We start from the raw sequence: 25,051 nt of genomic DNA on the forward strand, positions 1-25,051 counted from the left end.
ATGGCATGATTTACAAGAAAAAGACGATAATGCTAGGTAAAGTGAAAGGCAGTAGGGAAAGAGATGAACCACACTACAGGTGGACTAACTCAATTGAGGAAGCCACAACTTGACTTTGCAAGTTCTCAGCAGGGCAGGTTCTTCTGAAGTTCTCATTTATAAGCTCACCATAAGTCAAAGCTGGCTTAATGACAAATAAGAACACTTCTGTCTCACAGTCATAGGATGAAACTGCTGATCAGCCAGAGGTGAAGGAACCTCACCGGCAGCCCAGAGGCCCCAATCCGGCACTTATCCAGGCTACAGAGAATCAGCAAAATGCCTGGAAAGAGGTATCCATGGGGCTTCATGCCTCTGAACACCCCAACAAGCCCAGCCCCTTTCTCCTTTGCATCGCTGGTGCAGCCATATAGAAGCCGCGCCAGCGATGTGTGTGTGCAAAAGGAGCTCCGTTTCGGAGCTCCTTCCCGCAATGCTGAAAGGGCACCCCAAGTGCCCTGCAGCATCATGGTGACGTCAGACATGCGCCAATCCGTGTGGAGATGGTGCGTGCATGATGCCATCATCCCACACTTTGTATGAACGATGCACTTCCAAAATGGCACTGTCCATACGAACTAGGGCTGGGGAGCGTGTGGTTGCTGTGCGCTCCCCAGCCCTAGTTTTGGCCTAAGGACGGCACTTCCACACCATCTCTATCAGGCCTAAGTGTACAGTTCTTTTTCCTGTTTCTTCTGACCTTGGGCCACTCCAAGATGAATGAGGGTAAGCTGGCTATGTTTAGCCTGGAGAAGAGAAGCTTAATGGGTGACATTATAGCCATGTTTAAATATTTGAAGGGATGCCATATGAGGATGAAGCAAGCTTGTTTTCTGCTGCTCCAGAGTCTAAAACACGGAGCAACAAGACAATAGATTCCACCTAAACATTAGGAAGAACTTCCTGATGGCAAGAACTGCTTGACAGTGGAATAGGTTGCCTTGGGCCCAGTACAGATGGGCAAAATGTGGTGTGGCGGCAGCGTTACTAGGGTTAGGGAGCACACACCATGCAGACGCTCCCTAACCCTAGTACATACTGGCAGCATCAAAATGGTGGCACCCTGTCTACACGGGTGCTGCCATTATGTGACTGATGCATAGTGTCCGCACACCGCGTCGCGCTTGTAATGTAATCAGTGCGCCATTTGTGCACTTGGGCGTCAAAAGCGTGACGCAAAAAGAACCTGCTTTTTGTGGGTTCTTTTTCCGCTGGCGGGAAGCCTCTCAGTTTGGTGGCTGAGGCTTCCCTCCGGTGGAAATCCAGGTGCCGGCAGGCCGCCATTTTTGGGCGGTCTGTTCCATGCCATAGACTCTCCTCCTTTGGAGGTTTTTAAACAAGAGGTTTGATGGTTTAATTGTGTATTCCTGCATGGTAAGAGCTGTTCAACAGTGGAACATGCTGCCTCTGAGTGTGGTGGAGTCGCCTTCTTTGGAGGTTTTTAAATAGAGGCTGGATGTTGGGAGTGCTTTGGTTGTGTCTTTCTGAATGGCAGAATGGAGTTGAACTGGATGGTCCTTGCAGTCTCTTTCTATGATTATATGATTCTCACTCATAACCTTCAAAGCCTTCCATGGCCTCAGACCTTTCTACAGTTAGGGACACAGGAAGGTGCCTTATCCTGAGTCAGACCACTGGTCCATCTGGATCAGTACTATCAACTGACCAACAGCAAGGGCACATCAGGATTTAGGGCAGGACTCTTTCATAGCCCTACTTAGAAATGTTAGGGATTCAATCTGGTACTGTTGTACAGAACACGGAAAGCTTTTTGTCTGCTTGCTTAGGTAGGGAGTGTGAACTGGAGTCTTCTGGAAAGGAGCAGGCCCTCTAGCCTGCAAAAAGCAAGCGCTGAAGTTTTCTGCTTCAAATCTCTTTACAATTTAGTAAGTTGAATAAAACTGCTAACTTTATGGATATTTCCACTCTTCAGAACACACTTCGTGGTCTCCAGTTATTCCCTATGGAACTAGACCCCTCCTTCACCACCACACTTGTTGTAAACCAGTCAGCCTAACCTCAGTACCAGGAAAAACATCAACATGGATTATACAGGAGTCTTTCTGAAAGTATCTAGATGACAACACAGTGATCAGTAGGAGCTAGCATGGGTTTGTCATGAATAAATCCTGCCAAACTAATCTTATATCTTTTTTCGATCAGATCACTAGCTTAGCAGATGGTGTGAGTGCTGTAGATATCATTGATCTGGATTACAGCAAAGCATTTGATAAAGTCTCCTGTGGTATTTTGATTAGTGGTTAAATGTGGAATAGATGGGAACAGTGTCAGAGGGATCCATAATTTGTTGGAAAATGATGTTCAGAGTCATAATCAATGGCTGTGCTTCAAACTGGTCTTGATTGGAATGCTGGAGGACTCTGTCATAGAATCAAAAAGTGGGAAGAGGCTTCATGGGCCATCAAGTTCAACCTCCTGCTCATTGCAAGAGGCTGGGACGAACACTCTTCAATATTTATATCAATGACTTAGATCGGTGGCTCTTAATCTTTGGTTCGCAGACTCCCAGGGGGCTGCAATGTCCTCATGGGGATCAGTAAAGCTTGAAAGCTGCTTAGCCCACATCTTCCCTGCAGCGGAGCAGCCACATCATAGATGCCAGGGCAAAGGTTGGTTGGCTGGCTGGGCCTGCACTTTACCTGGCACATGGCTATTCCACTGCAGGAAGGAGGAGAGGTGAACAGGTTAAGAGACAGCAGAGCTGACAGACAGACTGTTGGCCAGCCTTTGCCTTTCTCTCTCTCTCTCTCTCTCTCCTTCCCTCTCTTCCTATTCAGCCTGGAGAAGTGTGCATGTGTGCTGTGTGGCTTTAAGCCATTTCCAACTTATGGCGACCCAAAGGCAAACCTATCACAGGGTTTTCTTGGCAGGCTATTCTGAGGGAGGTTGCCATTATCCTCTGAGGTTGAGAGAGTGTGGCTTGCCCAAGGTCACCCAGTAGGTTTTCATGGCAGAGCAGTCCAGTCTCCTTCAACTCACGTTTTTGCCTTCTTCATCCAGGAGGGAGGGATGGAGGGAGGGAGGGAAGGGAAGGGAGGACAGATTAGCAAGCAATCAATACAGAAATATTATTTTCTGCACAGAAAAAGCTGTATCCTGCACAGATATTTTTATGCAAATTGACTGTACGCAAACATCGCACAGAATAAACTCCCAATTACAGCATTTTCTGTGCAGAAAACAGCTTTTTTCTATTCCTGTGCAGAAAATACTGTTTTCTAAACGAAATAACCATGTGTGAATTTTGGGCAGAATGAATCCTGAACTGCGAATATTCTCATCAGTTTAGGATTCTTCTCGTCAGAGTTTCTCAACACTTGAAATACAGGTCTTTCAAATATTTTTGAACATTCTTTCCATCCCTAGTCCTTACCAGGCTCAAGCTTGCTTAGTTTTCTGAAGAAAATTAAATCTACATTTATGGGAGTTATCAATTTTCTTTTTCTTACACTCTTCTGGTTTGGTTTTTACAGTTTGCAGCCCATAACAAATCCTTCACTGACCAGTTGAATGATTTGACAGTGTTTTACTCTTCTTCCACCCGAAGAAACTAGGGACTACAGCTTCCATATATAAAGCCAGTTCCCAAAGGAGAGGATGCCCAAAGGAGGTAAATGGTCTGGAATTCAAATCCTATGAGAAACAGTTGAAGTGGTCACGCATGTTTAGACAGAAGAGAAGACTGAAATGTAGCCTGATAACCATCTTCAAATATCTGAAGAGCTGTCATGGGGAATACAGAGTAAGCTTGTTTTCTCAGGCCCCAGAGGGCAGAACCTGAATCAATAGATTCAAATTACAAGAAAGATTTTGGCTAAAGATCGGGAAATACTTCCTAACAGCAGAAGCTGTTCAACAGTGGAACAGGCTAACTCAAAACATGGACCACAGAATGATTTAAAGGCAGGAGAAGCTCACCAATGGCAGGTGGGTCATTATTTTGGCTACTTGGAGATGCATTTTTATAGAATACAAAAATAGTGGTTCAGTTCTGGCTAACTATTGAGGAGAGGGAGTCAAAGACATACCCTTGTTGGGGGAGTGAGACCCCCACTGCTTCTATTTTTGAATCCATGCTCAGAACTGTCCTACTTCACGATGCTGGTTTTGCTGTAGATTCCTACTATGTCAGGAGCTAGACTAGGTGACCTTTGAGGTCACTTGCAGTGATATGGTTCCATGATCCTATGCAGTTTGGCTGCATTATAACTGCCAGACAACAAGCCTTTATGGGTGGGCTGCAAAGAGAGATAGGAACTTCTCACAGGACCCTTGTAATCCCAAAGGTCTTGTGCATCAGCCAGAGGTCTGCTCTGTGGTATGCAACATCCTTCCACATTTGGACATAAACATCCACAAGAAAGGATCTAGATATTTATCAAGAATCCCATGCAGAACAAACAGATGTGATAGTTTGAAGATTCATGGGGAGATGTAACTACTACCCACCCCTGACTGTGATATGGTTTATCGCTGTCTTCTTTCTTTCACCTGCTGTTATCAGGTTGATTCAAACTGTTTGTACATTCTTAGCCATTTTTCATATACCTTTATAAACCACCTTTTAATTATCGCATTCTCACTAAATTTACTGCTCTGCATACACGCGCGTGCGCACACACACACAGAGAGTATATATTAAAGTAAAGCATGCACACACACAGGCACACGCGTACACACACACACACACACCACGCTGAAGTAAAATGGACAGTCCCCAGTTTGCAATCTGAAGTTTTTCAGTTCAAAATGATAAAGTTAACAATGTCTGGAACTTTAAAACACACACATACACACACCTAAATCTCAAAAGTGTATCAAATCAGGAAAGTTGCAAGGCATACACCAATAAAAAGAGTTCACAAGAATGGCTCAACGTGCCCAAATCTTCGGAAATCATCAGTTCCTGTTGAGCAACAACAACAACAACAACAACAACAACAAAACGTTATCTGAAAACACAAAACTGGTTTATGCTGACCGAGTTAGATGACTGGTCTATCGAATTAGGCTCTATTTCCTCCGACTGACAGCTGCTCTGCAAAGTCTCAGGTAGAGGTCTGTCCCATTACCTACCTTTCGGATTTGTAGTTTGGTGGGGCACCAAAGCTCTGTGATAGGAAAAGCTAAGTATCTCACAAAACTGCAAACCTGAGAATTCTGTAGCACTGAGCCAAAAAAGTTAAAGTGGGGTCAAACTGCTTTATTTCTGCAGTGTAGCAGCAACCAGGAATAAGGAAATTCAAAATCCCACCATAACTTTTGACCTATCTAAACACCCATACACAAATCACTTTCTGGGCTCCTCTAGATAGGACAAATATGCTAGGATGTCGCAATAGTTGTTGTTGTTGTTTTGAGGGTTTTTAAATATATACTTTTTTGTTGTTCTCCTGGACAATTTCCTAGCAATTCCTGGCACCATCTGCAACATTTTATTCTCACTCATCTTTTGAATTCTGAGACTTAGGGCCCGAACAGACAGGCCAAAATAAAGCTACTTTGGGTCACTTTGGCGGTATGTTGTTTAAATGACACACGCATCTTAAGAGGCCAGAAGCTGCGCCAAAGCTGGAGCGTAGCTTTGGCGCAGTGTCCGGCCTCTTAGGACATATGCGTCATTTAAACAGCACACTTCCAAAGTGACCCAAAGTAGCTTTATTTTGGCATGTCTGTTTGGGCCCATATTGAACAAAATGTATCCCTGTCTCTCCCTCTTTCTTTTTTTGAGTTATAAAGCATCAGTGCACTTTTGCAGTGTAACACTGTTTTTAAAAATAATAATAAAAAAGAGAACATTTACCTTTCAAACCACAGAGCCACCCCAACAAAGTACACCTTAGTTTTTTGTGGGTTTTTTGGGCTATGTGGCCATATTCTAGAAGAGTTTGTTTCTGACGTTTTGCCAGCATCTGTGGCTGGCATCTTCAGGGAAGAAGATTTCTCTGAAGATGCCAGCCACAGATGCTGGCGAAACGTCAGGAATAACCTCCTCTAGAACATCGCCACACAACCCGAAAAACCCACAAAAAACTATGGATGCCAGCCACAAAAGCCTTCAACTTCATAAAGTACACCCTGCTTTATTTTTTAAAGCAACTCTTGGAAGAACTCTGGTGCAGATCCAAGAAACTGCTATAAACAGCCTCCCTCAAAATTATAGAACGAGTGGGTTTAGAAACAGCTAGAAAACACCATACATTCAGACTTCCATATCCACAGATTCTTATCCAGTGATTCAAGCACCCACAGCTAGAAAATATTCAAAACATATATATAAATTCCAAAAACCAAACCTTGATTTTGCCATTTTATATATGGACACCATTGCACTACACCGTTTTATAATGGGACTTGAACATCCATGGATCTTGGTATCCATGAGGGTCCTGAAACCAAACCTCCATGGATACCAAGGGCCCATTGTACTATGAAAAATTATGCTTCTTTAGTCCAATCTATCTGAAATTCTCTAAATCTGTGGCTTCCTGGCACACTACACATATTATAACACTGGTTAACACCGTAACCTCATGAAGATGCTCTTAGCCACATCTTCTTTCTGGTTGCCATTCTGGACACACATCACATTCGAAACTGCTTCCCCCATGCATATGGTCATCGATCTACCTTGCCCTTAGGCAACATCTTTTTTCCTGCCTTTGTACATTATAGTTAAAACTGAACATGCCACCCCATCATCACACCTATAAATTTTGTATTTCTATGGCTATTCATTGCTGTTGTTGTTGTTGCTACTGCTGCTGCTTCTGTGTGAGGCCAAGTCCTTCTGAGTATGGAGACCACAAGGCAAATATATCATGGAGTTTTCTTGGCAAGATTTGTTCAAGTCCTTCTGATTTATGGAGACCCTAACACAAACCTATCATGGGGTTTTCTTGGTAAGATTTGTTCAGAAGAGGTTTGCCACTGCCTTCCCCTAAGGCTGAGAGCATGTGACTTACCCCAAGATCACCTAGTGAGTTTCAGGGCCAAGCTGGGAATCGAACCCTAGTCTCCGGAGTTGTAGTCCAATGGTCAAACCACAACAGTCTGATTATAAAGGTTATTCCTGGGCACCAGTTCACTCCATGCATCTGAGGAAGTAGACCAACTCTACAGAAGCTTATGCTACAACTTCTTTTGCATAGTTAGTCTCAAAGGTGCTACAAGATCCCTTTGCATGTTGATATTCCAGACTAACACAGCTATGTTTCTGATCTCTAAATCGGTAGCATAGCTGTAGCAACAATCTACATTGGAAGGATGTCCCATGATTAAAAATAAAATAAAAATCTTTGCCCTTAAAATCCTTAATATTGCCATTGTACTTTTAATATGCACATTTGAAAGTGCTCAAGAAACAAGAAATGGATGGCAAACATGGTCCAACTAAATTAAACAAAATTCATCCAGTCTAGTGCTGCCTGCTTAGGAACCTGTCTCAATACCAAGCCCAACTCAGATTGGCAGCCGCCGTCTAGGATATAACCTAGGCTGAACTAGAGATCCCTGGTATTCCCTAGAGGACTCCCATCAAATCATAAACCAGACCTGCCCCTGCTTTAGGTTATGAAATCAGATGAAAATGGTACATTCAAAGTGGAATAGTGATTTATCAGCCTTGGGAGCCACAGAAAGCAGTATTTGGAATAATATATCTTGCGGAAGAACACAGAAAGCTGGCAAACTATTGGCCCTTCTAGCCCAAGATGGGCTGCATCTACACTGCAGAATTAATACAGTATGACACCGCTTTAACTGTCATAGCTCAATGCTATGTGATTCTGGGATCTATAGTTTTGTGAGATATTTAGCCTTCTCTGTCAGAGTTCTGGTGCCTCACCAAACTACAAATTCCAGGATTGCATAACATGGCAGTTGAAGAAGTGTCAAACTGAATTAATTCAGAAGTGTGACACCAGCCATGGTCAACTTGGATTGGTAGCAATGCCTCCCATTGCTTTCTGGTAGGCCTCTTTCCCATTGCTACCTGGCCATTTCTGGTGGTCACCCATCCAAGAAGGAACCAGGCCTGATCCCACCCAGCTTCCAAAATAAGACATAATGGGTATGTATGTATGAAGATGGTTTGTGGTGGCTCTGATTCTAAGAATCACAGCAAGGTTGTGTTTTTCCCCCACCAAAGCTGCTTTTTTTTGTGGGGTGCCTCCCACTGTTTTTGAATGCCTGATATGCCAAGGATACAGCCTGGGGGTTTCTGCCTGGTGAAACCATGCCTATAGAAGATAAGCATCCAGCACTGAAGTAGAGGAAGCTTATGGAAGGCACCAGATCTCCTCTGATCTTGGAAACTAAGCAGGGTCAGCCCTGGTTAGTTAGTTGGATGGGAGACCAAGGAATCCCAGGGGCTGTAGCTGTATTTCAAAGGAAGGAACTGGCAAAATCACCTCTTGAGGATTCCTTGCTTAAACAAATCTTATGAAATCACCCAATTGCATCTGATCTTGAAAGCTAAGCAGGGTCAGCCCTGGTTAGTATTTAGTTAGTATAGTACCAACTATATTAAACTATATTTAGTTAGTAGTTAGTATAGTACCAACAAATACCAATTGCTGTAGGCCGTATTTCAGAAGAAGTAACTGGCAAAGCCAACTCTGAGGATTCCCTGCCTAAGAAAACCCTATGAAATTCATAGGGTTGCCCTAAGTTGACAGGTGACTTGAAGGTACATATGCACATATGTCTAAATACCCCAAAGGCGCCAGCTCCTGTCTGATCTTGAAAACAAAGCAGGATCAGCCCTGGTTAGCACTAGCATGGGAGACCAATGACAAATCCCAGGAGCTGTAGGCTATATTTCATAGGAAGGAACTAGCAAAACCACCTCTGATGATTCCTTGCTTAGGAAAACCTTATGAAATCAGCCGACTGCATCTGATCCTGGAAGCTAAACAGGGTCAGCCCTTGTTAGTCCTTCCATGGGAGTCCACCAAAGCATCCCAGGTTCTGTCCCCTCTATTTCAGAGGCCAAACCACCTCTGTGGATTCCTTGCCTAAGAAAACCCTGTGACATTCGTGGGGTGGCCATAAGCTGCAGATAACCAGCTTGAAAGCGCGTACACAATGCAGGAGGCTTTCAGGAGCAATGCAGCTGGGGAAGACCGAAGCCAAGGCGAACCTCTTCCTAGGGAAATGGAGTTCCTCTCTCTGCAAGGAAGCGCCAGAAAAGGAGGGAGGGAGAGGAAGGGAAATCCTAGACTTCAAACACCCCCCCCCCCATCCATATCCCCGCCTGCGCCATATTTCCTCTGCCTGCAAAAGGCAGGATCTGCTGGGCTGGCAAGAGCCTGGGTGCCAGGGATTCCCTTGCTCCAGGGGGGAGGATACCAATGCTCCAGGGTGGGGAGGGAAGGCAAGGCCCTGGGTGCCCTCCAAAGGGAAGCATCAAGAAGAGGAGGAGGCAGGGAGGGAGGGGAATCCCACACCCAGTGGATGCTGCAGAGAGGAAACCCTTGCAGGGACTTTCTCCTCCTCTTCCCTCCCCAACTGCAGGCAGGACCACTGCTTCCTACAGCACTGAGGATGGAGGGATGGATGGGAGGACGTGCAGCAAAGCAGGGCAAGGAAAGCCTGCAGGGCAGGGACTCCCTCAGGATGCAGAGCACAGAACCAGAGGGGCCCAGTGGCAAAATGGATGACATGGCGGAGGAGAGAATGCAAGGCGGGAGCCTGGAAAAGACAGGATCCTCATAAATGCACACACACACAAGCATACTTACACACATACCTGGGTCCGTTTGCGTATGTGGGGGTATAGATAAGACAGATATATATACACACATGAACCATGCATGTGTGTGTGTGTGTGTGTGTGTGTGTGTGTATATAATATACACAGAGAGAGAGAGAGATTGTGTATTTGTGTGTGTGCATAGATAAGATAGATATACCCATACCCACATCTACATCTACACGTGTGTATGTAAGTATGTGTCTGTGTGTATCTGTATATACCTTGTATTTCTCTATGTGTATAGATCCAACAGATATAGCCACACACGCATACACATGCACATGCGTATAGATGATAGATATATACATACATATATATCTAAATATGTACACACGTGTGTGTGTGTGTGTAGATATATAGATATATATGTGTGTACTTGTGTGTGTGTGTGTGTGTGTGTATATATATATATATAGAGAGAGAGAGAGTTTGTGTGTGTGTATATAAATTTATCTATACACATCTACCCATACACACACACACACACACACACGCACACAGGGTGTCCTCAAAATGTATGCACCCTTTAACAGATGATCATAGCTCTGGCGATGATTTAAAAGCTAAGCTAATACATTTATGTTGTAGAATAAATGTTATAATAGTACTTTAATCACAGTTACAAATGGCATTTTTTTTGGGGGGGGGATTGCAGCATTATTAGCTGTTAAGCATATAGCCACCTTTTTTGGGGCGGAGGGGGTCCACCCTGTATGTATTTGGCCCCCTCCATAGCCAGAGGCAGTAGATCCCTGGCATTTTCTTCTGGGGGGGGGGGGAAGGTGCCAGGCCTTGGCTGGCATTCTCCCAAAGCCACCTCTTATCTTCTGGATACGGTATCATATATTTTATATATCTCTTGCCTAAACACACACTAAACAATTGCTGATGTCTTAAAAATAAAATTGAGGGGGAAAGGGAAGGCTTCAGAGGAGAAGGAAGAGGGCTTGGGAAGGAAAGGTGGCATGGCATGGCATGGCATGAATGGATGGCTTGGCTGAAGATGAAAAAGAAGAGAGTTTGGGAAGGGATGGTGGCATGGCATGCATGGCATGGCATGGCTTGGCAGAAGAAGGAGGAGGAGGAGAAGGAGAAGAATACAACGATGACTTGGGAAGGGAATATGGCATGGCATGGTATGTATGACATGGCACAAGAAAAATAAATAAATATAAATACCGTAAATAAATAATAAGAAAATAAGAAAAATAAGAAGAAAAGGACTTGAGAAGGGAAGGTGACATCTCATGGCAAAAGAAGAAGGAACAGGAGGAGGCTTGGGAAGGGGTGGCATGGCATGGTGTGGCATGGCTTGGAAGAAGAAGGAGGAGAAAGAGATGGAGAAGAAGGAAAAGAGAACTTGGGAAGGGAAGTTGGTATGGCATGCATGGCATGGAAGACAGACGAGGAGGAAGAGAAGGCTTGGGAAAGGAAGGTGGCATGATATGGCATGATAGAAAAAGGAAGAAGAAAAGGAAAAGAGGAAGAAGAAGAGGACTTGGGAAGGGAAGGTGGCATGAATGCATGGCTTGTCAGAAGACAAAGATGAAGATGAATTGGGAAGGAAAGATGGCATGGCTTGCAAGAAGAGGAGGATGAGACTTGGGAAGGGAAGGTGGCATGGCATGGCATGCATGGCTTGGCAGAAGAGGAAGAAGAAGCTGGGTTGGGAAGGGAAGGTGGCATGGCTTGGCAGAAGAAGGAGGAGGAGGATTGGGAAGGGAAGGTGGCATGGCATGCATGGCTTGGCAGAAGAAGAGGCATGGCATTTGGGAAGGGAAAGTGGCATGACATGGCACCAACTCACTGGCCGTCTTGCAAGGCATTTGGTTCCAGGGCGCCAGAGGGCAGCCAGCCTGCCGGGGCAAAGCCATGCCAATGGCGATGCCATGCCTCCTTCCCTTCTTCCCCGGGGGTTTCTTCCTCCCTGGGCTTCCCCTCACTTTGCCCAACCGCCTGGCACATGGCTGGCATGAAAACCCAGCCGGAGGAGGGCATCGCAAGACCCCACCGCCAGCCCCCTTCAACTGCCTTTCAATGCTGGCCATCCCGCAAGGCTTCTCTCTCTTGCCCTCCCAGTGCTGCTTCTGCTCCTTCTTCTCGCCCCTTGCAATGCCATCGCCCGGTGCCCACTTGATGCATGCCCCGGGTTTCCTTCTCCTCCCGACTTGGCATTTTAAAAAAGCCATTTTCCTTTCAGCTCAGGGTTTGGGAAAGGCCCGTTTGAGCCAAGCTTAGCCCAGAAGGCGAGAGGGGCAGAGCGGTTGGCAAGAGGGCCAAGGAAGCGGAGGAAGAGCCCAAGGGCAGGGAGGGGGTGCCCCCAGGAAAGAAGAAGGGGCTGCTGTGATTCTTTGGGCAAAGTCAGCTCCGATTCCACCCCTTCATCCCACCCCCCTCCTGGGTGCAACCCCTCTGCCCCCCTTTTTGCCCCCGAGCTTTGCAATGGTCTCCTGCAAAGACACCTTTGGCAAAACCCCCTCCAAATGCCACAAAACCAGAGCAGGGCTTTTGACTCACGTTCCGGGCATCCGAGGCTCCGCTGCTTGCAGCACATCCGTCTTGCTTGCCGCCCCCTCCTCCTTTTCCGAAAGGGGGGCTTCCTTGATTTTTAATGTAATGTAATATCTTTTTTTGGCAAGCAGCTGCTGCCTTTGCAAAGGACCCGGGGAAAAAAAAGGGGGGGGGGGTTGAGAAGCCGAGAGAGAGAGAGAGAGAGGTAGATTTCTTGTCCTTTTTAAAAAAGGGAAGGAGGCTCCTGGCTGGCAGGGTCTCCTCCACTGCGCACGCGCCCCCCAGCCCCAGCGATTGACTTCCTAAAGCCACGGCTGTTTTGCACTTCCTCGCGTCAAAGCCCCAGCAGCAGCAGCAGCAGCAGCAGCAGCAGCCAGCCCCCGGCGTCCGCTCGCCTCCTCCGGGGCTCCCTCCTCGCTGGCTTCTTCGTTTATTTGTGCAAGATCTTTGGGATGGAAAAAGGGAAAGGATCCGTTGCACTTGGGAGGCTGCATCTCTCTCTCTCTCTCTCTCTCTCTCTCTCTCTCTCTCTCTCACACACACACACACACACACCTTCAGCTCCTTGCTCCTTGGCTTTCCTTGCATGCATCTCTGCATGGATGCATGCAAAGCAGCAACTGCAGCCTAAGGAAAGCAGGGACTGGAACAGCCACAAAAAGACAAATAAGGCTCTCTGGGTGTATGTGTGTGTGCAAATGGATTGGAAAGGTTCACCCCTGCTATGCATCTTCTCCTCCCCCAGCTCAAGGGGGACACATTTTTCTTTCCTCCCCCCCCCCAAAACCTCATGTGCAACCTGTGCATGGCTATGCACTGTTCTCTGCCATGTGCAAGTGCCATTCATTTCCCCCACAGTTTCATCTGGGTTAGAGGCAGAACCAGTTTGCAAAGTCGAAGCTTTCATGGCCAGCATCCATAGTTTTTTTGTGGGTTTTTTGGACTATGTGGCCAAGTTCTGGAAGAGTTTATTCCTGATGTTTCGCCCAAAAAACCCACAAAAAAACTGCAGAACCAGTTGTCCATGCCCAGGGTAGAGCACTGCTGGGATGATGATGATTTTGCAGGGCAATTGTGCCTCTGAGCATGGGTGAAGTGTGTTGCCATTGCCACTAGAAGGGTATATTTGGGTTTAGCTGGGGAAATCGTGGGTAGTGGCAATGGAACGGCTCTTACCTGGTTGGGGCCTTGGTTTAGGAAGCCTTGGACATGGGTCCACAGGAATCACTCTGCTGTTTGAAGGGCAAAAGTGGCAGGTTTTGGAAAAGGTGGAGGGAAGTAGGGGAAGGTCACATGCTGGATGGATGGACTTTATTAAAGAGACTATGAGTTTGCAGGAGCTGGGCAGAGCAGGAGAGGACAGGGGAGCCTGGAGATGTCTCATCCATAGGGTCACCATTGTGGGTCGAGATCCACGCGACGGCAATTAACAACTGGCAAGTCCAGAGTTGAGATTGGCAGGCAGGTGCAAGAGGTGGAGTGGTTAGAGTCATCAGGCTAGAACAAGGGCCATGGAGTAGGGGCTCATCCTGACAGTCCCCATAGGTCATGCTCTCAAAGCTAAGGCCTCCAAATGTTGAAGCCTTGTTGAAGCATGGCGGCACACATCCATTTCAGTAGCCTTCATCTCCAGTGTAAGCAGGTCTTTTATAAAGCGAATGTCTCTTTATGGCTCCTGGGAGACCAATTTTCCCTCCAGTGCTTTTGCAGCAGAGATAGTTGACAAATTTGGTAACCTTGAAGGTACTACAAGACCCTTAGTGTGTGTGTGTGTGTGTGTGAGAGAGAGAGAGAGAGAGAGAGTATACATTTACACACACACATATATATAAGGGTCTTGTAGTACCCTGAAGGTTACCAGATTTTGAAAGCACACAAGCACTCTGTCTGTCTGTCATTTCCAACTTACGGTGACCCCCCAAGGCGAACCTGTGATCAGGTTTTCTTGGGAAGTTTCTTAAGGGGTTTGCCATTGCCATCCTCGGAAGCTGAGAGTGTGACGTGCCCAGGGACACCCAGTTAGTTTCATGGCTGAGCAGGGATTCGAACCCTGTTCTCTTGAGTCATACACACACACAAGTATATGGAATCATAAGAGATGGGGAATGTCTCCTTAGCCATCGCCACAAATCCAGACTTAGCCCATCTCCAGTGATGGTGACCCCACATCCGTGGAGTGAAGGACTTACTCCATTTTTTAGTCTAAACCATAAAGGTCACTTTCTAAGGTGCTGGATGTCATCCTCAATATAAATTGAGAACCATGGACAGCATCTTTAAAATTAGAACTGAGCGCATGGTGGATTCACTGCCCCACTGTTTAGCTGTGGATTTCTGCTTTGGCAAGGGGGGGGGGGCAGACTGGATGACCAGTAGGTTCTTTCCCTGCTATATCATTCTGCAACATAGAAGCTTGCGCTCACTGCTGCATATCCTTGTCAGATGGCTGCTCTGTCTCTGCTTGGAGGCTTCAAGCAAGCCTGCTGATCCTCTACACAATTGACTCTAGTTTTAAACACCTTCCCATCAAGACATTTCTTCTAATGACCAAACAAAATCTACATTTCTGTAACATAATCCTGCCACATCAAGTTTTCCCTTCTAGGGGCAGCAGAGAGCTGCTCATTGCTCTCTTCTGCTTCTCAGCCCTTCAGGACAGAATACTTCTGTGCTATTTTAATAGCAGTTTTATATTGCTTGTTTGTTAACCACTTGTTTCTTGTGAAGGAAAGATAGGTAGTCTCTTTCTCTCTTTTTGCCCCCTCGCCTGCCTCAAAATGCAACTAGATCAAGGAAAGATTATTGCCCAGGTAAAGGTAGTCAACTATTTCAAATTTTTGCAACAAAAGTCAGCCTACCCAGATTTTTTCTTCTGGTGAAAACAGCCTTCGGCTGTAAGGGATTTAAAAACTGCAGTCTTCAAATGGAAACAGATGTGCTGCTGAACTCCTGTGCTGGATTGCTACAGTAAGCGATTTAGGCCCCTGGAGATGCTTACTCCAGAGAAATCCCACAATCATTCTAGAAGAAAAGGCTTGAAAACCGAAGGCTGGTCATGGAGACAAAGCAAACTACAAAAATGTAAAAAGATGCCCCTTTCCCTCCAGCTATGAATGAAGCTAGGTCACACTTTCCCCCCTTTTGGAGAATGTTAGTTCAGCTGCAATAAGATGGCAAAGATACTGGAATTCATTGAGGGTGGGGAGGTGGGGACCAGCATTGAAATGGGATGATCTTTGTAATGTGTTTATAAAAGAATCTGTTCAATCTCTTCTATCCTGGGGTGGAAATGGGGAAATCCTGCCCGTCTCTTTTAATTCTAGCCTACGGTATGTTTGTGACATGCATATTTTGGGGCATGGAGCAAAGAGAAAGAATGGGAGAAATAGGGATTTTCAGCACAATCCTGTGCATACAGTTGGCCCTACCTATTTCCAGATTCTTTATTCACGGATCAAGCATCCACGGTTTGAATATGTTCAAAAATATATATAAATACCAAAAAGCAAACCTTGCTTTTTCCTTTTATATAAGGGACACCATTTTACTATGCCATTGTATTTAATGGGACTTGAGCATCCGCAGTTTGGTATCCATGAAGGTCCTGGAACCAAAATCCAGGAGATACCAAGGGCCCACTTTATTTATGCACTGTATTTATATATTTGTCCGATTGTGTTCCCTTCTGCTGACAGCATTCCCTGCAACATTTCACAGATGAAAACTGAGATGTGTGTGACCAAGCCACATCAGGGTATGGTCAAGATGCCAGAAGTTATTTAAAAGGAAGAATAGACATGCTAGCAGTTTATTTTTTACCTAAGTCTACAGGGAAAGGGCCAGTTGCCAAGAGGGTCAGACAAGGTTGCATTTTATCACCCTGTTTATCTTGTTTGGTGAACATAAATGAAAAGGCAGAATTAGGCTCGGAAGAAGGAGGCATTGAAACTAGAGGAAGGCACTCCAACAATTTAAGATACCCAGATGACATTATGCTGCTACCAGAAAATAGCAAAGACTTGGAACAACTGATGAAGAAAGTTGAAGAAGAAAGTGCAAAGGGAGGTTTACAGCCGAATATTAAGAAAACAAAAATGATGGCTGCAGATGATTTGTCGTTCATAGAATCATAGAATCATAGAGTTGGAAGAGACCGCAAGGGCCATCCAGTCCAACCTTTTACCAGTCGTTGATAAAGATGTTGAATAGCACTGGGCCCAGGACAGAGCCCTGTGGGACCCCACTGGTCCCTTCACTCCTGGATGAAAAAGAGCCATTGTTGAGCACCCTTTGGGTTTGGCCAGTTAACCAATTACAAATCCATGTAACAGTTACGCTGTCTAGCCTGCATCGTTGTGTGCCTTCAAGTCATTTCTGACCTATGGGGATGCTATCACAGGTTTTCTTTTGTGGGGGCGGGGGGTTGTTCAGAAAAGTTTGCCCATTGCCTTCCCTTGAGGCTGAGATCATGTGACTTGCCTAAAGTCACTCAGTCATAGAATTATAGAATCATAGAGTTGGAAGAGACCACAAGGGCCATCCAGTCCACCCCTGCCATGCAGGAACTCTGAAGCAAAGCATCCCCAACAGATGGCCATCCAGGCTCTGTTTAAAGACCTCCAAAGAAGGTGACTCCACTACACTCCAAGGGAGTGGGTTCCATTGTCAAACAGTCCTCATTGTCAGGAAGTTCCTCCTAATGATGAGGTGGAATCTCTTTTCCTGTAGCTTGCATCCATTGCTCCAGGTCATCGTCTCTGGACCACCTGGGAATCAAACCCTGGTCTCCATAGTGATAGTCCAACACTCAAACCACTACATCATCCTGGCTCTACATCACTTTAAAGCAGACAATGAAGATATTGAAAGAGTTTAAGATTTCCCATACCTTGGCTGATTCATGAATCAGAATGGAGACTCCAGTCAAGAAATCAAAAGAAAACTGAGACTTGGAAGTGCAGCTATGAAGGAGCTTGACAAGATCCTGAATATTAAAGTTATAGTGTTCATGCCATTGTATTTCCATTTTCTATGCATGGCTGTGAAAGCTGGACAGTGAAGAAAGTTGATAGGAAGAGAATCAACTCATTAGAAATGTGGTGAAGGAGACGGTACCATGGACTGCTAGAAAGACAAAGAAATGAGTGTTACAGCAAATCGAGCCTGAACTGTCCCTAGAAGCCAAGATGACTAAACGGAGACTGTCGTATGATAAGGACATGACTCACTACAAAAGACAATAATGCTTGGTAAGGTAGAAGGCAATAGGAAAAGAGAAAGACCTCTCTGCAGATGGATAGACTCCATTAAGGAAGCCACCGCCCCGAGTGTTCAAGACCTAAACAGGGCTGTTAATAAGTGACTTGGAGGTCTCTCATTCATAATAAGTCGAAGTCGACTTGATGGCAGTTAACAAAAACAATGATAGGAAATGGAAAGATTTCATTGATTCTTTTCCTCTCGCTGCCACTCAGTTATTTCTGTGCAAAGTGTTTTCACATTTTGAAATCAGTTTGCAGCAACTGAAGTCATCTGAGAATAAAGGGGAAAAGTGGGAGGAGGAGAGAGAAGCTGGGACATTTTTAAGCATCTCAAAAAATGGGACAGCAAGGGATTAATTTGGGACTGCCTTTGCCACATTGGGATAGTTGGAACGAGGGTATGTGACAGGTCAGTGTGCGGTGCAGCCTCACAAATGCAATTACCTGAATGAATGGTGCACTGTGCCCAATGATGCTTACGTCCCAGCATGAGCACATAGGACTTTAGGCTCAGCTGATCAAATGGAAACAAAGAATGTCCTTGCATTCCACAGAACAGCTTCACCCCCCTTTTATGGTTAGGGCTTCAGCCTATGGAATTGTGGGATTTGTAGTTTGGTGAGGTACTGTACTTAGACTTCTCAGAATTGTAGTTCAAGGGTGTGTGCTGGAGCCCTCTAGCATTCTAGCCTATATTTAACATCAAATCCCAGGGTTCCATAGGATGGAGTGATAACAAACTGCTATCAAACTGGTACAGTTCTCTGGTGCAGATGCACTTAGGGGTGAGCAAATTGGGGAATGGGGAAGGCACTGGTGTCACAAGTCACTTGCTCTAGATGGTGTGGGTGTAAGCACACAGGATTAGGTAGAATTAGGTAGATATAATTCAGTTTCAATAGTTATGCTGGCAGGGGATTATGGGAGTTGTAGTCCAAAAAAATAACATAACGTTCTGGTCTGATTTAGAAACAGCCTTCTACTTTGTCAGGTTATTGGTTTTCATGTTCAGTATTTATTGGGCTGACAGCTGTTCTTCAGGATCTGAGATAAGAATCTCTCTCATCTTTATCTGAAACTGCCAGGGAGTGAACCTGTGATCTTCTGCCTGGGATAGCTACCATTAAACTAAGGCCTGTCCTGAGATTGGGGTCCATTGTGGTGCTGGTGAAGATATTTGCTGTTATCTCCTCCATTCTACCATGGATAGCAAACCAAAGAATGGATAATATTAGAAGACTGTAAAATTACTTTGCTCAAGGATGAGGCATCTGTGTGGTCCCCCAATGCTGTTGGACTGAAAGACCCAATAGAGAGGGATAATGGGAATTGCAGTTAAACAACATATGGATGTCCATTCTTGTGGTGGTAGTGGTGGTTGTGTACCTTCAAGTCATTTTTGACTTATGGTGACCCTCCAGCGAATCTATCACAGAGGTTTCTTGGCAGAATTTGTACAGAGAGGGTTTGCCTTTGCCAAGGCAAACCCTCTCTGTACAAATTCCCAGCCAAGGTATGGGAAAGAATGTGACTTGCCCAAGATCATCTAGTAGGTTTCTATGGCCAAGCAGGGATTTGAACCCTGGTCTCAAAGTCCAACACACAAACCACTATACTATACTGGCTTATGGAAATCCATGCATCCTCCAGTTTGGCTGATGGAGATGATCCGACTGCAAGAAGAGGAGGAGGACTGTCCAACTCCCCCAGTTTTTTCCCTACAGGGGTTAGCCACGTTGGCTTACTGCGATAAAAATAACCAAAGCATCTTGTGGCATTCCTTTCCCCACTCTCCCTTTGGCAGAATGTGTTATGGCCTGTATCCTTGCATTGGATGAAGTGAGCTGGAGTCCACAGAAGCTTCTGCCAAATAAAACTTGTTGGTCTGCATGGTGTCACAAGATTCTTGTTTCACCACAACAAGGGCTTCTTTGAGAGTTGTTTCAATGCATCCTGTTGCTTCAGAAATGGAGAGGGGATTTTTCAACAACTGTTGGTTGGCTGGAATGACCTTTCACTTTTTTCTCGCTGTGTCAGATCCGGTAATCAGATCAGATCCAAAACCAGTTGTGATGTGGTATCATTTTTCTTTTAATTGTTGAATCAGGTTTTGTTGCTGTTCCAGTTGGCACAATGATAGCTTTTTGACTTGAGTTAAAAATTTCAGGTGTCAGTTTTTCAACAGGAAAAAAAATAGTCCTTAGTTTTGCAAAGGTGATGCCAGTTATTTGGGGTTTGGTGCAAACAACAAACATTTTATTGTAATTAATTTCAGTGCTGAATACAAGTAAAAGTGTTTGGGGCTGCAATTTTGCATTTTATTGCACTTCATCCTACTGGTTTTGAATGCAAATAGAAACATTTTAGGCTACATTCTTGCTTTTAATTGCATCTAAATGGTTTTTCATCCAAGCAGAAGTGTTTGGGGCTCTAATCTTACTCTTTGAAAATCAGTGGGAGTTTTGCTATAGTGAAGAGTGCATTGAAATCAAATTGTACATCCAGAATATCCCATATGTGTTGTTTTGTAACATTTGGGGTTTGTGGGAATAATTGTCTCATGACACTTTGTGTTATGAGAGATTTGGTAGGGCACCAGCTTCGAGAGCATCTTCTTCTTCTTATGTGCCTTCAAGTCATTCTGACTTATGGGTTTTCTTTTCGGGCAGGATTTGTTCAGAGGAGATTTGCTATTGCCTTCCGCTGAAGCTGAGAGCATGTGATATGCCCAAGGTAAGCTCCTGGAATGACCAGAGGCCTTTTATACCAGCTCCCCAGGTTGGTTTATTTTCACCTAGTATAAAATCAGGGGTGAAGAAACAAAACCTGGGACTTTTCAATTGGTGTGCAATTGTGTCCAAAACAACTTTAAATGAGGGTTTGTGAGGGATATGTTAGACAACAGGTGTGAGCAGTAATGATTAAATGGTGCCTCCATGCTTCAAGACAAACATGAAGGGTTTAACGCCTGTAAGGTTAAGTCATATAAATAAGAATTATTCAAGGTTATGTTGGAGAGGGTGTCAAGAGATAGGCACTTATATGCATATGTGGTGGGGTTGTAGAACCGTAAGGAAATTTTGGCAAATTGTATTTGAGGAGATAAAAGAAATAACAAAAATTGATTTAGAATTTAGTCCAAAGATAGCGTTATTATCTTTATATGATAAAATTAACTGCACCCAAGTTATAAAGGATCTAATTACAAATTTATTAACAGCGGCGAGATTAATGATAGCAAAAAAGTGGAAAGACCAGGGAGATTTACAAATACAAGATTGGTATAGAGAGATTTGGCAAATAGCAATTAATGATAAGTTAACTAGTGAAATTAAGTTTAGAAGAGGAATAATCAAGAGAAATGATTTCGAAGCAATATGAGAAACATTTGTACAAAAAGTTTTAGGAAAAGAAGGAGGTGTTTTACCACCAGAGGAAGAGTTACAATTCTGGAGATAGAGTAATAAGAAGACAGGCTCGGGTGATGGGGAGCACTTGGGGGAAGGGGGGAATTATGAAAAATATATGATGAAAAGAAATATGAATTAAAGTTAGATAAAGTAGTAAAGAATGGAATATAAAGGGATATATTATATGTATAGGGAATATAATGTAAAAGTCCTTTTTATATATTATTGTAAGGTGAATTTAATCAATATTTTATCAATTTATTATAATAACATGTATCAATTTCATTCTACCAATAAAATAATTAAAAAAAAAGACAAACATGAAGGGGAGGAGTGTTTTATCCATATTGGATTTTCCCCTTAGTTACCAGAGGCCTCTGGCAAGAAATTTCTGGACTAGGTGGATCCATAGACTGATTCTGGACAGATGCACGGAAAAAAGATTATTAAGAATACAATAAGGGGAGTAGTCACACAAAGGGATTCAAATACTGCCCATTTTCCCCCATGTGCACCATTATATCATAAACTCAGGGAGATTTGTTAACATGCAGATTACTTTAACAACTTAACATTTGTACAATTGCAGAAAGCCTTCACAGAATTAAGACTGAATACGATGGACACAGCCTACAGAACTGGGAGGCGTAGAAGCATCCCAATAAAGGAGCACACATGCATATATGGATGCCTGGAATTAAAGGACCTTGTCCACTACGTATTTGTTTTGTCCACTACATAGTGAACCAAGTGGATGATTTGTGACACCCTTAATTGAAACTAGCCCTTTCCAGAATCCACAAGAAGTGGTTTTTTAACTTCTTAGTGGATTTGGACAAAGATGTGACCTGAAGAGTAGCTTTGTATGCTCTAGCAGCCAAAACAAAAAAAATCAGGAAGAAATACACAGCACAGATAGCCATAAGTTGTATTTTTATTTTATTGTATTATATGAAATAATTATAATTTAATAATTTTATTATATTTAATAATTATATATATCTTAAATTTTTTAAATGTTCAATTTTGTAGATCATAAATTGCTGTATAATCATACAACTGATGATGCAAAGTAGGAGTAGCACAACATCATTTTGTTGGCCAGAGCAGTATGGCACAATGTGGCACTCACAGCTCGGAGGAACTATAGCCCAAAGTGGGCAACTTTGGTGGGTTGGTGGGGACGGGCAATGCGTACCACGCAACAGAGATCAAATTTTGAATGACACATCAACATATAATAATAATAATAATAATAATAACTTTATTACAGCCATTTGGCCAGCACAATTACAAAATTCCAATTTAAAACATAACTTAGTTTTATACCATATGTTCATATACAGGCAGATTGGAGAATATAAACAAATGATAGTTTATAAAAAGTAAGGATAAAAAGTAAGGATAGGACTGCACGATCAGGTAAACACACAACACACACAATGAGTAGGCTGCCATCACCTCGCAAACAACTCTATCATATTGTGTAATAGAGCACCACATTCAAGACATATTAGTTCAAAACCACAGTCCCCTGTCCAAGCAAGAGTTAAACTACAAAATGCCATTAATCAGATGCAACTGGTTGGGGTAACTTCATTAGACTTTAGTCCCCAACTAGGTTAGTTTGATGGCATGGTAAAATATGGCCATACCTCCTCATTTACAAATTTTACTGTTAAATCAAGCCATCTATACAGATTTTGAGATTATATTATAACATATTACATGTGTTTAACAAACTTTTTACAATTTGCAATGGCAGCTGCAAAGAATTGTGCAACTGCTTGCGTTATACCTTCCTTCTGATCTGCAAGTAGAAAATTTGTATAAAATTTGAACGACACATCAACATTTAAGAAAATCTCATTAATACAAAAGGACTAATTAGTTAAGAAAACTGGCTGGATATAGGAGGATATGCTATAGTATGCGTTGGTCAACTTTAAACCAAGATACAGACAAAGCATATTAAATAGTTCGGGCAGAGGCATGTTCTCTGTCTCTTTTATTTGCATTTTTTTTTCTTTTTCAGTAGAAAAAAGTAAACGAAGTTTTGGAACAGCTTAATGTTCAAAAATGAAACGTCAGGGAAAAATATTGTTATTAAAAGTGTTTAGAGCAGTGGTTCTTCAATGGTGGCTTGAGGAGCTGAATGATCTCTGGTACACTTTCAGCTGGTTACTAAGGTCATAAATAAAACAAAAGAGGAAAATGCTGGACAACTGAAGGGTTCCACCAGATGCCAAAGAGTCAACCCTTTATCTTAGAAATAGATATGCCCTATGAGGAACGACTCAGGGAGCTGGGGATGTTTAGCCTGGAGAAGAGAAGGTTAAGTGGTGATATGATAGCCCTGTTTAAATATTTGAAAGGATGTCATATTGAGGAGGGAGCAAGCTTGTTTTCTGCTGCTCCAGAGAACAGGACCCGGAACAATGGATGCAAGCTCCAGGAGAAGAGATTCCACCTCAACATTAGGAGGAACTTCCTGACAGTAAGGGCTGTTCGACAGTGGAACACACTCCCTCGGAGTGTAGTGGAGTCTCCTTCCTTGGAGGTCTTTAAGCAGAGGCTAGATGGCCATCTGCTGGGGATGCTTTGATTGTGATTTCCTGCATGGCAGGGGGTTGGACTGGATGGCCCGTGTGGTCTCTTCCAACTCTATGATTCTATGATTCTATGAAATGCTGCTTGCTTCGTCAGCAATTGAAGGGGAAACTTGCATGTATGTAGTTTTGTTGGATTATGGCACCAGAAGATAATTGCAAGAGCTGCATCTTTGAAGAATCTTCTTAAGAAGCAGTTATAAGATAAAACCATGTGGAAAGTCTGCAAACACACACACACATTGAGAGCATCGAGCCGCAGTGCAGAAAAGTTTTAAGAACCACTTTTTAAGGTCATTTCCATTCTTAGTACAAGAAGTCCAGTTAAAATATTACATGTCTTTCCCCTGCTGCTACCCCACCCAGGAAGTTAATGGCTGGGAATCCTAAATTAAATTGTCCCAAATTATCCATGTGAAGCTTGTGCCCAGGATTCTTGCAGATCTGGGTTGATTTGATGTGCATAATAAATTTATGCATAGTAAACCTGACATGCGTAATAATCTTATTTTCTGTCATGAGATGGAGCGATGGCTGCTGGCTTGGATGACTGACTCTGATAGGAGGTTAGAAGATTCACTGAAGAATCTTGATTCACAGAAGAGTTGGTGGCTATTAGCCATAGCAAATGAGATTTGCAAGAACATAAAATCATAGAATCATAGAGTTGGAAGAGACCCCAAGGATCATCCAGTCCAACCCCCTGCCATGCAGGAAGACACAATCAAAGCACTCCCAAGAGATGGCTATCCAGCCTCTTCTTAAAAACCTCCAAAAAAGGAGACTCCATTACACTCCATGGCAGCATATTCCACTGTCACACAGCTCTAACTATCAGGAAGTTTTTCCTAAAATTTAAGTGAAATTTCTTTTCCTGTAGTTTGAATCCATTGCTCCATGTCCTCTAGTTTAGCAAAGTTTGCTCCTTCTTTCACATGACACCCTTTCTGATATTTAAATGTTCCAGTGTATCCTCACTGCCCAGAGGAGAGTTCCCAGTGAACATTCCCACCACACTCTCCTCCAGGATGCTCTATGGTGATAGAAGCAGGTGGCTATCCAGATGGATGTACTATAACACCCATCAACCATAGGTCTCAAAGTCAGGTCATGTGGAGAGAGAATGGAAGCTGTTGTTGAACAACATCCGAAGGAGCACATGATTCCCTTGCTTGCTGCAAGGCAGAACTGGGCAAGTGTGGCCCACATCTTCCAACATTTTGCAGATCAAGACTGGAAGGCTTGGAACCAAGCAACACCAGAGTGTGTTTGTATTGGAAAAAACTATTCATGAGGAAGAACAGACAAGCTAGGAGAAGCTGCAGCAGTTTGCTTTTGCCTGGGCCTACTGGGAAGGGCATGTTTCCCTCCCACCCTCTCCTCTCTCTCCTGCTGTGGTAATTGAGTGCAAACTCCTTTTGCACTTTGAACTTGATTTGCAGC

General features: G+C 43.9%; 1 protein-coding gene across 1 annotated transcript in view; it reads right to left on the reverse strand.

The window, feature by feature from the left end:
• The window catches only part of RGS19 (regulator of G protein signaling 19), a 76,426-nt gene extending 63,938 nt beyond the window's left edge, over nucleotides 1-12,488 (reverse strand). The window contains exon 1 of the mRNA XM_089513582.1: nucleotides 12,335-12,488. The gene's annotated coding sequence lies outside the window, so the exon portion shown is untranslated. The remainder of the gene's footprint in view (nucleotides 1-12,334) is intronic.
• Between the last annotated feature and the right edge of the window lie 12,563 nt (nucleotides 12,489-25,051).

The sequence above is a fragment of the Sceloporus occidentalis genome, unplaced genomic scaffold (genome assembly GCF_023333645.1).
Source record: "Sceloporus occidentalis isolate IW3139 unplaced genomic scaffold, rSceOcc1.0.p SCAF_3, whole genome shotgun sequence".
NCBI classification, from domain to species: Eukaryota; Metazoa; Chordata; class Lepidosauria; order Squamata; family Phrynosomatidae; genus Sceloporus; species Sceloporus occidentalis.